Source organism: Takifugu flavidus, chromosome 13 (genome assembly GCF_003711565.1).
Source record: "Takifugu flavidus isolate HTHZ2018 chromosome 13, ASM371156v2, whole genome shotgun sequence".
In the NCBI taxonomy this organism is placed as follows: domain Eukaryota; kingdom Metazoa; phylum Chordata; class Actinopteri; order Tetraodontiformes; family Tetraodontidae; genus Takifugu; species Takifugu flavidus.
This window is the reverse complement of record NC_079532.1, coordinates 4,889,495-4,906,002: the sequence shown is the minus strand read 5'-3', so window position 1 is coordinate 4,906,002 and position 16,508 is coordinate 4,889,495.

Genomic DNA, 16,508 nt, shown 5'->3' with positions numbered 1-16,508 from the left:
GTAACTCAATGTGCTTCCAATTTCAGGGGACCAAAATGATCTGCATGTTAGATTACTTAGAATTACAACCACAGCTTTTAAAAGTTTGGCTGAACAATGATTGTCTGGAGGTCATGGACATCACCGGCGAGCTGTCGGGTCAGTTTCAGGGTCTTACGAAACAACTTCAACAACTGTTTAAATGGGATATTTATTCCCTGTGCTATCTAACCAAGGAAGAGTTCTCATTGCCTCCTCTAGCTCCGTATGTTGTGTCAAACAGATTGGCTGCGGTCCCGTGGATCGCTTCACGTATGTGCTGTCTGCTGTCCCGGTCCAGTGTCCCCCGCTGGCTCCCTCAGAGCAGCCGGGCTCGGGCTGGTGGCTCCAACCTGCAGGCAGCCACAGGACAGCCCAAGCGGAGCTGTCTGCCACTCCTGTGCTTCATTAGGAAACAAAATATAAGGTTTCCACTCCATTAGGAATGACTTTAGGAGTGAAAGCACATAAGACGCCGACTCACCTCATCAACAATGCATTGCAATAACGGCTGAGGATGAATGAGAGCGAGCAGTGAGGGGAGAGAGAAAACAGCATTAGGCCGTATACGATGTCTTTACAGCAGAGTGGGATGGGGGGGGAAATCATTAATGCAATAAAATGTGGCCAGATTAATCAAATGCCTCAAACAAACTATGAAAATATTACAGGGAGAGAATTTTCTATTACATCTAATGGTGTCTAATCTAATAGTGGCAGTTAAAGGCTTGGGCATCTATTTATTGTGAAACACAATTTAGGAAGTTTACAGGGAAGCAGTGAGGCATGCGCGCAACATAGCCGTCAGGAACGTAGGCACGGATCTTATTCTGCTATTTCCTTCGCCTCAACTCATAAAAGCTCACCATTAAAGACTGTTGGTCTCCGAGTCTGGGGGTAGGGGGTGGGGGTTGGGTGGGGGACCACACAGAGAAGGAATGCAATATGTAATTAGCGCATCATAATCAAAATGACCCACTCGGACACTTTATGATCAGCAAGACAAAATTACTGCACTACTGGTGGCAATCTGTGGGCATGTGTTAACACCATTAACGTAATGAAAATGCACAAATGTTAATAGGCCGCCCCGTCACACCGGCGAGCTGCCGAAGCGCAATGATAATTTTACAGCGCCTTTTTTTTTTTTTTTTTTTTTTTACTAACCTGCAGAAACAGCGATCTGAGGAAACGTACAGTCCTGCTGTAAATGGCTTCAGAAGGGAAGAAGGAGAGGAGAAAACTCTTTGTCTTTTAAAACAATCGGTGAAAAGTATCATTCCCCTGCCACACTGCTCCAGTGAGAAGATATCATTTTCAATTAAAATCTCATTTGCTTAGAAGTTGAAATGAAATCATGTTGTGAATTAGCACATGAATTTACATACTGGGATGGCTGCCAGTGAGACTAATTTACCTTAAAGACTAATTTTTTTTTTTTTTTGCTAAAAGAAAGTAAAGAAAAAAAAACTCTTGGTGATGGTTTGAGAGCAATGATGCATGGGTGAAATCTGAGAAAACATTTACCAACATCCAGCAGCAGGAAAAAAAACGGCTGGCAAAATGAGAGGAGGGAAGACAGAAAAACTAAAAGTTTCAAAACTTTTGCAACCTGCACATCTGTTGGATCACTGTGAGCGGCTCCATCAAACAGATCGCACAGTGCCGCCTGGAGACACATTAAATCTTTACAAATTAAATCGTTGTGTACCACAAAGGGAAAAGACAGCAGTGCCGAATGTGTCCTGCAAACATGCATGAAGTTCATCATTTCTACCTGACAGCCTCATACCAGTAACACACACACCTTCAATCAGCATCCACTGGGCCTCAGATTGTCCACAGTAAATTACTTGCTCATTTTGCAAGACCTTCAACTGTTATTGATTCATTCTTTCAATTAAATAAAGCTTTGCTCTCCCCGCTCCTTGTAAATACCCAGAGACCCCCTATCCCACACAATATCCATTCTTTTTACGCCGGTAACATTATCAGTCTGCACGCAAAATTAATTCCCCCACTATTGCTGAAATAACTATAATTGCAAACTACGCAGAGAGAGAAATTGGAAGCGGGTTTTAATATACATTTCCAGGTGTATTCTCTATTTGTTCAAGTCAATAACATTTTTCATTAACATTTGTAATAAAAAACGCTGCCTGTGTCCCCCTGCTCATTTCCTTTTTAATTCAGAGATGAATTCACAGCACACTTCCCAAACTGAGCGTGCCTCACTTTCCTCATTCAATTTGGTTTAAGACATTCAAATGAGATTAATGTTGGCTATCAACTATAAAACATTTTGATTTACATATTTATCAGTCGAATGAGCCACGACTTACAATAGCTAAAATGCAGTAACATTGTTAAATGTCGCGGGAATGTTGTAATGTAAGAGAAATTAATATAAAAAAATGACCGTTTAAAGTTCAAATATTGCCCTTTTCAATATTTATCGAGTCTTCTCTTTGGACGATTATGCATTGGTAAGCACGCATTGAACAGCGGGGACATGGTTGGGGTGCAAAAATAGGAAAAGAGGTAAATCCCCCATCAGGGCTCCGGCAGCCATTGTTATCCCACCAACAACCCTGCAGCCGGACAGAAATTGGTGCGACGTGACCTCAGCTGTACTGAGGTCAGTGTTCTGCTCGTCTGTGCTGGAATTATAGGCTGGGCTTTTACCCGCAGCGCTCAGATTTAACCATGACCCTGAACATGGGCTGCCCCCCCCAGAGGCAGACAAACTTTATCACCACATTTTTCCCACTTTGCTTAAAAGAGGGGGGGGGGGGGGGGGGGGGCGCGAGCTGATTCAAAAAGCCACATCCAATGCGGCAGCACCAGTAGCTTCCCCCTAACCTCATATCTCATCTCAGACATAATGGGAAAACCAGACCTCTGTGAACAGGACTCTTTAAAGATTCATGGAAAAGAGGAGCACTCCACACAACAAGGGGCATCCAGAGCCCCTAGACTTTGATTTTTTTTTTTTAAGATTATGCTAATTTAAGCAACTTTATTCTGTTGATAAAATGTTTAATACTTGATTTCTATTTGGAAAATGTGGGAAAACACAAGTACCGGTTACTTGTTTCAATCATAATTATATCTGATGAACACAGAAGGTGGAGCCGAACAGAAAACTGCAAACAGATCCGAGCGGAATAATAATCGTGTCTTTGCAACACGTGAACCACTCAAATGCCACGACGTTTGAGAGCGCACGGTCCCGAGACAGGCGAGGGGGTTGAGAGTTGGGGTGTGTGTGTGTGTGTGGGGGGGGGGGGGGGGGGGGGGGGGGGTCCAACAGAGGAAACATAAATCAGAAAGCTCTTTGCTGGCGGCTGCATGCACATTAGACCACATCTTTAGGATTTTCAGAGCAAACCGTCAAGCAAGACTCCATTACTTTATGACACAGAATGCAAATGAATCACAACATGGGGTGGCATGAAATTAAAGAGGCTTCTCTAATCAATGACAAGCCAAGATGAAACCCTCTCTTCCACAACTCTGCCATCGGCAAACTCCAGGTCTGCTGAACAGACGCACACACACCTTGGCAGGATGTCTTGGCTGTTTTCCAGCTCAACTTTTCCAAATGATGGGGGATGTGGGCCGGATTGAGTTATAGGAATGTGGGCTTAATCTGCCCGTTCGGGGTGTTTTGTCAGGTGGACGGTGCTAGTTCTGGGCTGCGAGATGAAGGGAAGCGCTGTCTTTTCTCTCTCGCTCCGTTCTGCACAGACAGACGCACAGGCCTGTGTAAATGACAGCCTGAGCCGGAGGATGTCTGCTGGCTGCCACGCGGCCTGCTACAGCCTGCAGGTGAAGTGTCTGTGGCGCCATATGGAGCAGGGAAAATTAACAACGAGGAGGAAATTCACCAGAACAGCGGGAGGCTTGCTAGTCTCTCCTCCAAACAAAATTTAAAGACGTAGAGAAACAAGAGAGGGGGAGTGATAAAATTAATGGGGTTCAACATTTTACACAACACCGACGGCAATGTTTGCACAGAAAAAAAACAAGAATTCCCTTTACAGTTTAGTCACATTGTACTCCTGCATTATAAATCAGTGGCTGGCTTAAGTAGTTTGACCCATTCTATAAATGTACATTAACCCTACTTGTGCTCTCTCCCAGGTTTCTGCCTGTCCACAAGCCCGACATGGTGGCTGTTAGTGCAGGTGAGCTGCCTCCATCCCTGGTGGTCCTTTATGCTCTCTGCCATCATCGAGGAGGTGCACCCCGTGGAGTCTCTCTTGGTTTGGGTCATTGATTACAAAGAGCCTCCTGGTTTTGTCTGACAGATGTGAATCCATGCTATTTAATTTGGAGAGTAACCCTCAAAGGGACCGCCATTAGCTTTCCAATCTGACCACAAATAGGGTTCCATTAGGTGAAGAGGCTGAGAAGCTCTGCTGGTGCGTCTCCTGACAGCATGGTGGAAGTTCTGGCATATTATGCTGAATGTTAAATGCCCGGTTCTTTAAACAAAAGGGAGATCTTACTTTAAAGAACTTCTTTGTTTTTAGAGATGCACAAAGAGCACCCTCAGCGGGATTCTTCAGGCATATTAGAGCTGAAACTGTCCTTGTTTAGTGTCTAAAGAGGGTGGGGTTGGTAGTTAAAATGTTAATAAGTGCAATTCAGTTTTAATTTAACAGCCCTCTGCATTCCTAATTACTCCACTAGCTGTGAATAAATGAGGAAGAGATCTCATCTCTTGCCCTCTACTTTCAACACAACACACATTTTGCCATTTTCGATACGGAGCTAACAAGGACTGGGAGGAAAGCGATCTCAACTCATTGTCTCTTCGTGAGCAAATCAGCATGGTTCACTTAGTGAACACAGCTATTATTTTCTCAGTAGGCCTTGAAAGTCTTCACAGGAGCTCGTATGGGTTTTTATTGACAATGTAGGAGGATTCGGGTGAGAGCAGGGAAAACAGATCCAAAGACGAAGGGGAGGATGGAAGGAGTGAAATCTTCTTTTTAACAACATTCAACAATAGAAGCATGAATCCCTATGCAGCCATGGAAAAGAATTGTGCATAAATTACTTTATGTAATCATACAACGTAGATTAGCATGATAATAGTGGGTGTTAATAGATGCCAGGAAGCAGAGAGTGACAGCACTTTGAAATGAGACATGCTTGGGGCAGTGGCTCACACACGCTCATGCATACTCACAGCGTTGGGGAATAGCCAGTGAGGCCGTTGTGCCATTACGACAAATGTGAGTGACGGGGAAGAAAGTCACATCTAGCCAGCTGCCTGAAGGCTGCAGCAGTATTTCCACAAGTCTATAGGCTCCCGGTCTCACGGGGAGCTCTATTAATTGTGAGCAAAATGGTCCACCATTAGATCTAATGCTGTTAGAGACCACAGGACATCTCACACAACCACAAGGGCCAGATTCAGAAGCTTGTTGAAATAATTCCAGCCTGGCTGATCTAAAATTTTACTTACAATTTCAAGTTGTGTTTTTTTTTTCTGCCTTCCATAAATGTACAATTTTCAACTTTGCATTTAAGCTTGTAGCAAAAAAACATGGGATAAAAAGTAATAAGGGAATGGAAGATATGATCAAAAAGCCACCATCAGTGAGTAGATCTAATCTCAGTGAGGGCCAAACAACAACCTACATGATGACATTAATGCTTTGAAGGGAGCTCTACAGTCATCCAAAAAGCCCAATTTCCAACAACATTTCAGCCATTAGTTAATCAGAGTAATCTAGCCCCCCACTGAGACAAAAGGGGGGGTAACAAGATGACAGAGATGAACCTAAGAACAGGTTAAGGGTATTTATTTAAAAAGCCTACTCGAACACAGTTGGCAAATTCAACAAAAATAACTCGTCCCACTTCCTTTCATCCTCTAAAGCTCGGACAGATCACAAAGCCAAGCAGGGGGGCCAAATGGAAGCAGCGGGGGCGTATAGATTTACACACCGAGAGGGCGTGGCCATTCTTTGGGGATTAATCCAAATCGGAGTGGCTTAAAGACAAAGACAATTTGATCAACAGTGATCCGGCTTATCCACAGGCTGCAGACCTGTACTCAGGCACCGCACTAAACTCTTCAGTAGAACTCTGACAATATAATACTCTAGGCTGATTGCACTGGGTTTTCAGAATGACTGGTGAAGCCATCTCAAATTCTATTATTGAGGCAGCTGGTACACTAAAAGCCACGTACTCATCTACATGCAGCCATGGCATTCAGAATCAATACTATCGTGTTTAGCATGTGCTAATACAAGTTCAGCTGAATGGCCAGTTGCCTTTACTGTCCTCGATCACAGTCAGATTGCAAAGCTTGTCAGTTTTGGACAATTGACACAGCCTCCTGAGCCCAAAGCTGTGGAAAAAAAGGCTCGTGCTCAGGGATCCTGCACTGTGACCTTCTGACAGCCGGGGTTGCGATGAGCGCTAGCATTCATGAGGGTCAAATCACCACCCGAGCACACCAAAGAGAGCTGACTGAAAATTAATTAAAAACGCTAGTGCGCGGTGAATGACAGGCTCCTTTTGTTGGTCGTCTGCATTGAAGGAGGAGGCAGGACGGTCCCATGTCCCCGGTGCTGCCGAGCCCCCGGTGGCCTCAGCCATTGTCTCGCTGCCAGGCTCTTGCCTTATCAGCGACAGCATATCAATGAAGCCGCTGTCTTGTTTGTGCAAATGTTAATTACAACATCCACATATTTGTGTATTAAAACAATCACCTTGCAGCCAAGTGTAAAGGGGGCTGGTGGCAAAATGGTGGACATTTAAACAGACCTTTGGGAGAGATGCTGAGGTAAACAGTGGAAGTTCTGCTTTGTTTCCACCCATTCAATAAACCAAAAAGAGGCTTGACTTAGATTGTCAAGCTTCATCTGAACAGTTAAAATGACAATCCATCAAGTTCATGGATAAATCTTCTACAGTACACTTTCCTGACAGGGTTACTGCTGAAAAGATTTAGAGCACAAAAGCATTTAAGCAGGATGAAGCTCAGGGTTTAATGTGGCCCATCAATCCCATTTCCACGGTGCGGCGGCATCTACATCTGTCCTGCGAGACCATCAGGGTAGTTCAGAGGCATGTCACAGTTTAAAGGTGCGGCAAAAGAGTCAGGGAACAGGGGACAAAATAGTCCAACCAACTTAACTACCCAGGTTCCCTCTGGTCCACACTCATTAAATGCAGAATGCATTTGTCCTTGTAGCTTTTCACACATGTGAACACCCGCTCACACTTACAGTGTTGTTCACAACTCACCACATTTAAAGGCTCCGGCCATTAGGTGTAAATGGATGGTGTTTTGCCCAAGTCTCACAAGAGAACACGTTTTAGGAGCGAAGCAAATGCAAGGCTGGACAGATCCATTAAAGTCTATCCTGTAACACTGGCTCTCTGTTAAAAAGGTTCCAACATCGATGTGAGATTCAGAGAGAACAAAGACAAAAGTACAGTCCATCCATCCATCCATCCATCCATCCATCCATCCATCCATCCATCCATCCACCCACCCACCCACCCACCCATCCATCATCCATCCATCCATCCATCCATCCATCCATCCATCCATCCATCCATCCATCATCCATCATCCATCCATCCATCCACCCACCCACCCACCCATCCATCATCCATCCATCCATCCATCCATCCATCCACCCACCCACCATCCATCCACCCACCCATCCATCCACCATCCATCCATCCATCCATCCATCCATCCATCCATCCATCCATCCATCCATCCATACGAGGGTGTGGGCTCATTAGCTGAGAAAGGCTTAGGAAAATATAATTGATGAATAAAGTCTTTTTTATTGACCTAAAATCTAAAGGTATATTATGACCTGGTTCAATCCTTTCACAGCGTGAATGTAGGCTGATTTTCTCGACAGAAAATGAAATATCTTTTAAAAAATAAAGCTGGATAAAAAATGGGGGCAGTCAAAATGTGTTGTCTAAAAAATGAAATTTTAGTCTTAACTGGGGCCACCAATGACACAGTACAGTGGTTGTTGAAAACGAAGGCATTCTGTGCTGTAGTGTTGCTCTTCTTTTCTTTCTTTCTTCTTTTCTTTCTTTCTATTCCTACATCCAACCTGAACTTAAATGAAGCTCTGCTACGGATCCGTCTTTTGATTTGAGATAATATAAAATCAAATTAAACCAATCTGGCCACCAGAAAAGATATTTTCCCCATGTTATCAACCAATCACTGGTTCTTAGATGAAAATTGTTTTTATGTAATGTTTTATATGATGTTTATGTAACATCACTCAATGGAGCAAGTCTAAAAATTCTGAAGAAAAGGAAGGTGAATACATGTAATTCTATGTCTAAGATACCTAATTTCAGCATCTGGATCAGAACAGTAACTGTAAAACAAGAGAGTAAAATGACCCAATAAAGAATATGGACAAGAATGCTGTGTTGGAGCCTCTCCAACATGAGCCACCGGGGTCAAAAGAGCCTTGGTAGCCTCTATAAGCCCTGTCAAGTGACTGAATTACCACATTTGCTCTTTGTCGGCCCCTCAATTAGTGTGGAACTGTAACAATCTGCCCACCAAATACAGTCATTCATCACCGAGTGCCCCGGCCAGCATCCTGCCTCTCTGAGCCACGCACCTCCCAGGGAAGAGGGCAGGCAGGGGTCAAATTAAAGCCTGCCCTTTGTAACTAGCCTCCTTTAATATCCTCTGCTCAACAGGATAAGCTCTGGTAGGCCCATAGTCATTACAGATGCGGCGCAACAAGCCACTTGTCCATTATGGTAGCACAGAGGAGAAGTGACTGCACGGCTCTGAGAGCAGCAGCATTCTAGAGGTCAGGGATCTGAGATAATTCACAATCTGCCTGCAATATTAGAACCTTTAGGTTTGAGAACACGGAGGCAGTCTGCAGCTTTATAACTTTATTTGCACCTTTTGTCTCAAAGGTATTGAATGATGTTAGAGCAGAGTGCGGTAAGTAAGGTTAATGTAGGAGTAACTAAGAGCGCCACAGCACAGATAATCAGATAAGTGGGTGTTATGTGTGTGGCTGTTGCCCCACCAGCTCCGGCCATGCAGGACCATTCAGAAAGGCTCTAGATTTCACCACAAACAGAGCCGTGCTCCTGTTACCCCCCTCATGCTGTGGTTAGGGTTGCAGGTCCAGTAAAAGTGAAACGCTGATAATTTAATTATGACACTGGTTCATTCAGTCACAGAGGTCGGGTTTCCCAGTCAAGGGTGAACCGATAGCAGCCGAGTTTCAGTTACGGCTGCAGAGGCACACGTTGGATACTGAGTGGGTAACATTTAATCTCACTAGAAGGCCAGACAAAGGGTGAGGGGTCTCAACATCCCCTTCCATCCCACCCGGGCCTTTGTCACTCTGCAGTCAGCACAGAGGCTGAAGTAATTCTGTAAAAACTTCTCCAACAAAACGATTCAAATCATCCTGGAGGAATAAAGTGAGCCCCACAGATTCTTTACAGACTGACATGATTAATGGCTGACAGGAACTGTCCCAACTGATAACCAGCCCAAGCCCAAAGGCTTCAACATTTACCTCACCTTTAATTTCCAACAAAGCGACCAACCAAGCTAACGACTCCAGGGCCCCCTCTTCACTTTTTAGTTTGATGGCTTTCTTTAAGCTGCGATCAATACCTTTTAAGCAAAAATCACACGTCTTAATTAAAGCAAGAGGGAGATATCAATCTGCAGCCATTACGCGCCGGGCCTTATGGCGTCTGACATTCAGTTGTGATTACAGCAGAGCCTGTAAACTGTCATGGAAGCCGTTAGAGTTCTGTCAGCTCAAAATGTTTTTCCTGCTCTCAGTAACGCTGCTTTCATTTAGCAAACCTGAATATTACCTGTAATTGAATACTTTGATTGTTATTAGCTTTTTCACTAATTTTTGGTAAAACCCCAGGTTGAGAATGTCTCCTGACCATATTGAAGTGTTTTCAGTTAAATTTGAGAAAATACTCACAGTTAGTGAGAGGATGGACTTGAGTTTTAGCACCATTATCAGTTCTAGATTCAATATTTTGATAAAACATTACAGTTTTACTGGTCTTTGAATGACAATAAAAACCCTAGCATTTTCCAAGTTCTGGAATTATCAGTTCAAGTCATCATGTGCACAACGTAAACCGAAGGAGCAGAAGGCAAAAGACGACAAACATGAAGGCAGGTCTTTCACAGATGTAGCAGAAAGTTGGCTTTTCACCTTTTACATCACCACACAAGTTAATCCAGTAAATGGACTAAAATATGTAGACTAGAGCAATTATCTGATTACTCCCAGTAATCACATTTTAATGGCCACGTAAACAGGCTCACAGACCTGAGCCACCATGTTCCAGGAGCAGAGAGGAAAGCCTCTGCAGCGGGAGGATATAAATAAATGAAACCTGAACACTTAAAGACCAAACACAGTACTCTGTTGGACACCACTTGTCATCCCACACAAACCTGTGCCAGAACGACAGCAGAGGCCACGCGTCAGTACAAGAGACACAAGTGCCAGTCTTGCAGAGCTTTTCAAGTGCTGGTGCGGTTGTCCAATTTAAACTAGCATGGATACAATGTTGAAAACAAAGCAGAAAAAAATATTTCCAAGCTAAACAATAGGGTGCTTTCTTTTGCAAGTACTCTTCTACTTGCTTCTTGTTGTTTTAATTAAAAAGACAGATGGGTGGGTTAAAAAAAGGTGTATTTGGACTGTTTTTTCTTTTTTTCTCCCCCTTTCTCCGTGCACCTGCCTACAAACCCGTCTGACAGATACACAAAGAAAAGCCCTGCAGACCACATAGCAGAATTATTTTCTAGGAAAGCAATCTAATATACTGTAATATCCCCGATGACCTGTGCTGCACAAATAACCCAGGCGTAGCGGTCAGCCTGGCTGAGTTTGTGCAGGAGTTGCCACATGTACATGAGTTGGAGCATAAAACAAATTATAAGGGAGGCGAACAGCTCTGTATGATGTATTAAACACACACAGGAGGCATCCTGCACCGCTTCCATACACCAGAGGCTGGTGTCTACAATCAATTCTGTGGTATTAGTTAAAAGAGGAAGACGGAACACGAACAAATCAGGCGCCTCTTCTAAACCATGCCATAAAGATACAGAGCTGCAAAGAATATAGATTTTACACAAGGCTCAATTGTGTGAGAAGTATTTGGGCTTGCCTTATTGACTTTCTCAGTATGGTGGAACCATGGTAGTTAGGTACCTTTCCTCAACTCTAATTATGGTGTCATAAACAGGAGAGACCATTAATGAAACCCACTCATGGCTTTAAAAACTCACAGATAGGATTTGGAGAGGAGATAAGGGGGGCTATGAGAGGTCTTTTAGAGGAGTCATGGTATCAATCACAGCAAAAGACTCCTCTCTGTTGAGTAACGAGCATGAGAGCTGGTCAATAAGTCAGCTAAAGAGGCAACAGACTGTAATGGAGACACAGCAGAGGATGGGAAGACCGGGGTATTTGACCTGAGACCGCCTGTCATGTTCACAGCATCGCAGTTGTGCATCATACAGGAGAAAAAGTCAGCATGCAACGCTGTTGTCAGCAAAATCAATATCATACAGCAACACTGAATGTGCTGGGCTCTGTGCTGTGAAGAAAGGAAAGTAAATTCCCCTGCCTCTGCCTGTGTGAAGTACTGTCTGTACCATCCCTGAAAGACATGTGCTCAAGTCACAAAAGGAAGTCCTCAAAGTTCAAATATGAGCAAAATGCCAACGACCCGGGCATCAACACTGACAACGCATCTACAAAGATATCTGTCTTAAATGCCACCTCCTATCTCTTGTTTTCTAACCCATTTTATTACTGATGTGCAATATGACACGATTGCTCGTTACTCTCCGACATCCAACCCGAGTCCTGCACTTGAAAAAAAGAGACAGTTCACATAGTGGAAATTCAAGAAGGTCTTTAAAACATGGAGCCAGTCGTTCATTTACCCGATTTTGCTCATTACCACTTCATGTGTTATATCACAGCTATCATGGATATTGTTTGGGATAATGTCAGGATAGCATGTTAGGCACTGTACTTCTGGTTCCTTGTCAGTAGGAGTCCGGACCACCACAGTGTGTGCATTCAAATACCTGCTGGGAACCACTCTGACTTACAGGAGACATCCCCCCATTATTTGTTGGAGCATTTCACTTATTGACTGTTGTCAAGAAGATCAGGTCTCAATAACATTTACCAGCTCCATTTTCAAGGTATATCTATTTTTACTAGCTTGCCTGCTCAGCTAATGGCGCTAAACGCCGCACATCTACATGCGTTTACAATATGGAGGCCACTGTAAAGCCATGTTGATTTTCCAGAGTGAGAGGGCCATAAAATGTAATTACAAAATGTTTTACTATTGACTGCGACAGAGTCTCAACAGCCGAAGCGGTTTTATGCCCCCTGTAAAAACATCCAGTAAGACGGAAGGGCAGCGTCACGGTTGATGGGAGGCAGAGGGGGAACCCAGACCACATAAACGCACTGTCGGCCTAAGCTAGACAAATCTATCTCAGACACATATTAGATAAATATTTATATGCCATAAACTGTATCAATAAATCCCCCAGAGAAAGGAAGCTATTCCACAAGATGTCAATAACTGATTCCAGCAGCAGATAATCAGTTTTCTCACAATGGCGGGGCTTGATATGATGTCGATACACGGTGTCAGGGTTCATTTTGACCGAAGCTGTTAGAAAGAGCGTCGCTGCGAGGATATGGCACCCTTCTATTCAGGTCCATTGATTGGAAGTCAGGGTGTTAACAGGGAAGGGAGGGGGTTGTAGGAGGCGGCTGTCATTTCTAATGTCTCCGGGTGCTTGCTACCATAAACTGTGTGTGTCTGGGTAGAAGGTCTGTGGCTCCACACGAACTTAGCGTTGCAGCAGAATGAGGGGAGTCAAGCCCTTTAATTGTCTCATCGAGGGTTTGCTGCAAGCAGGTTGCCAGGATACATGAGGCAGAAGACAGTTCGCGAGCCTGAAACGGCCGAAGCACAACAGCGGAGCAATGAACATACACAATCAGTCAGGATAAAGATCTCACCCGTGGCGGCGCGGAAGGGGGAAGCGTACAGCTCTGAGGAAAAATCAATAAGGAACTGCTCATTTTGGAGGGACATGTGTGTCACAGTCAATAGGAGTTAATAGGCTGGGTTGTTCGGCGAAGACAGGCGGCTCAGGAGTGCAGCCCACTCTGACAGCTTAATACACACTGAGTGGCAACGTGGTTGGATGTAACACTCGCTGTGGACACATCAAGTGTGGAATAGAAGCTGATGGTCGTGGCAAAAAGTTAATTATACAACAGAGTTGAAGGTGTTGCACACAGAAGTGCAGAATTACCCATCCAGTAATCACAACCAACACACGCATCTGTGAAAGAGTGCGTAACACACATTTTCAACCTTTTGTTCCTGTGTTTCCCGGCACAAATGGGGGGGGGGGGGGGGGGACCAAAGTAACAGATTGTCGCTTGTAGTCTTGACACTTGAGCTCTACTTTGCTCTAATTAATCAGCATTGAACCGACAGGCTCGTTGCAGGTTAATTGGCTCGGCGAAAGGATGAGTGAACTTGTGGGGAGACGAGCATTCGGGTACTTCTGCATCTTTTGTAGCACATTTCCTTTTTTTCCTCCGATTTAACAAGACCTGGATTAGCCAAATACAGACTATTAACAACTTAATTAATCAAGGTCTGCAGGTCAGGCTGATTCTTCTCTTAATTAGTGCCCGTTAGGAACTAAATTAGATTGTTATCATGTCTTAATTTTTGCCAAGTTAATTAATATTTAATTACAAGCGCAGTACATGCTACATTTTGATTTTGTCACTGACAGAAAAGCTGCACGTCCATTAACCCAAAGAAGCATGGGGATGGGTGAATGTGAGAGCATAAATATCACACCAATAAACAGTTGTCGATAACGTTGTGCAAGCTGAAAACTCTGGCGCACCCTTTAGGTGACATTTGAATGCTTGGGACCAGTAAAATAGTTGTGGCAGCCATATTCTTCTGAGATGGAGTGAGAAGTATAAAGGTCTTGGCTCCAATTGACATTTCAATAAGTGGAACAGAGCGTTAGTATTCCATTCCCAACTTTTCTGAAACAATTATTGAGATGGCACCTCCGGGCGATGTATGCTCCTGGTCCCCGGAGCCCCGCTGGCTCAAACAGTAATTGACTAAATGGTAGAACATCGGGGCCATTTACAAATTCGCCAAAAATGAATCGTTTAAAAACGAAATGAGGGTGACTCTCAAATTAGCAAGGAGTATGATTGAGATGTGGCTCTGGGAATTAAGGAGCGTGATTTAGAGCTCTACAGAAAAGGAGCATCTGTGAACGGTCCTGTGTTACTCACCACCCTGAAATAACTCCTATTTAAATATCACTCTGGTTCAACACATCCTCAGTAAAACACTGCGCATCATCCTTAAATGCTCCATAACTCAGATCTAAATGGACAGTGGGGCGGACAAAGGTGTAACTTTAGCTCTCGGAACAGAAAAATCCTGATTTTTCCGAGGGGAACGTGATAAACGCCCTCACACTGATCTCCTCGGTTCGAGAGTATTGTGCTGGGGGGTGTTGGGGGACAGTGATCTTAGCTACATTTTACAAGGTGTAGTCATTTCTGGAAAACACCAGTGAACTGCTGTGACGGCTGAGGCCCCGGCAGCTTTGATGGATTGTTGTGCAGACACTGTGTTGATTGTTGCCTGTTGTGCCGTTCCTTTAGCTCCCAGCAGCAACCGCTCTCTTCGAAGGCGGATACACTCTTCCAACCAGTGATGAGTAATTACTAAGTTCATTAGCCACGCCGGTGGCCTGGAGATTTATTAAACAAGATCCGTCATTATATTCTGTTCAGAAATCTTGACATCATTTTATGCCGGTAAACACGTTTTCTATATGTCATATCTTAAAAATGAAGTAAGACGTTTGTGAAATAGTTAAATAAAGCTCTGAGAGGTCCTTGAAAACACTGTTAATCATATTTTAGGGTATGGTTGTGAATAGTTTGAGATAAACTCAAAACAAACTGCCTCATAAACTCTGGCAAATCTGCCATCGTGACGACTAATATTCACACTGTGTTCAACAAAATGTATGCAGATGCATTGCCTGAAGAGTCCCGTTATGTCTTATTGTGTACGTTTCCTTTGCCTGTGAGTAAAGCGAGTTTCAATTTTAAAAACAAAATCTGCCCCCTCGTAATAAGAACAGCGCAATGTTTAAAATTCATAAATCAAAGAATGGAAAACACATAACACAAAAGTCCAACAAAGAGCACTGATGTAAACAATTTAACAGTAACTTTTCTTCCGATGTCGTTTGAAATGAAAGAGCCACGAGCTATCTTTGTACAATGTTCAAGCAATTTTTCTTTAATAGGAAAATGGTTACTTATTGATCTGCACTTTCTAAAGCCTCCCAGCAACGCTCCGATCACCAGAGCTGTCAAGACCACCAAAACGCATCTGGTTCCTCTGCGATTTGATGGCACGGCGGTTCCCATTACTGGCACATTTCCAACGTTAATTACCTTCAACACAATATTATCTCCCTCCGAAGAGCCTCATGCAGGCCGTGAGTGTCCCACCACTGGACAGCGGGGGGGTTGTGAGTGATAGGGCGAGCGTGGAGATATGACGCTTTGCGTTTGTGTTGAATCTGTGCACCGCTGAGTCCGGCCATTAGGCAGCGTGATGGGCTTTTCTTCTCCACACCATTTCCCCTGGTCACAACAGCATAAAAGCGCCATTTTGGTTCAATCGCAAAGACTTCAGCTGAATAATCACAAGGGTGAAACTGTAACTATTACAGAGGCACCTCTGGGATAACCATACATAACAGGGGTGTCAAAAACACTGTAGGTTTTCTGGAGGGCAAAGTGTTTAAAGTGTACGCTGTTGGCTCTCGCTCCAACATCTGCTTTTAATTACTCAATTAGTGCAATCATTTAGTCTCCTTGACATTCATCCAAATGGCAAATCATAGCCGGAAGTTGTTCGGTTCAAGCAGAGCGTTAAGAAGAGTCATGAAAAATGCATACACGATAATGTATATGGATACTTAACTAATTGAACCAATTAAAGGGAGGGGACTGGTTTGAGTGAGAACAGCACCAGCTTTGCCCTCTGGGAAGAGGCTTTGACAATTCTGATATACAGCCTCCCCTCTGCCTACTCAGAGTTGTGCCTCAGGTCATATTTCAGCAGACAAAAGGTTCTGACTTCACTCATACAAACAATGAACCCCAAAATGTAAAAGTCGTCCAGATTAAGGGCCCATTTAGCGCAAGGTAAGCCATTACAGTCGCATTTCCAGACGCTAAGGTCACAGAATAAGTCCTGAGAAAATGGAGATGTTTGGCATCTAAAGATAAGATGTGTGTTGCCGTCCCTCAGAAAAGAATAATGGCGACATGCATTAA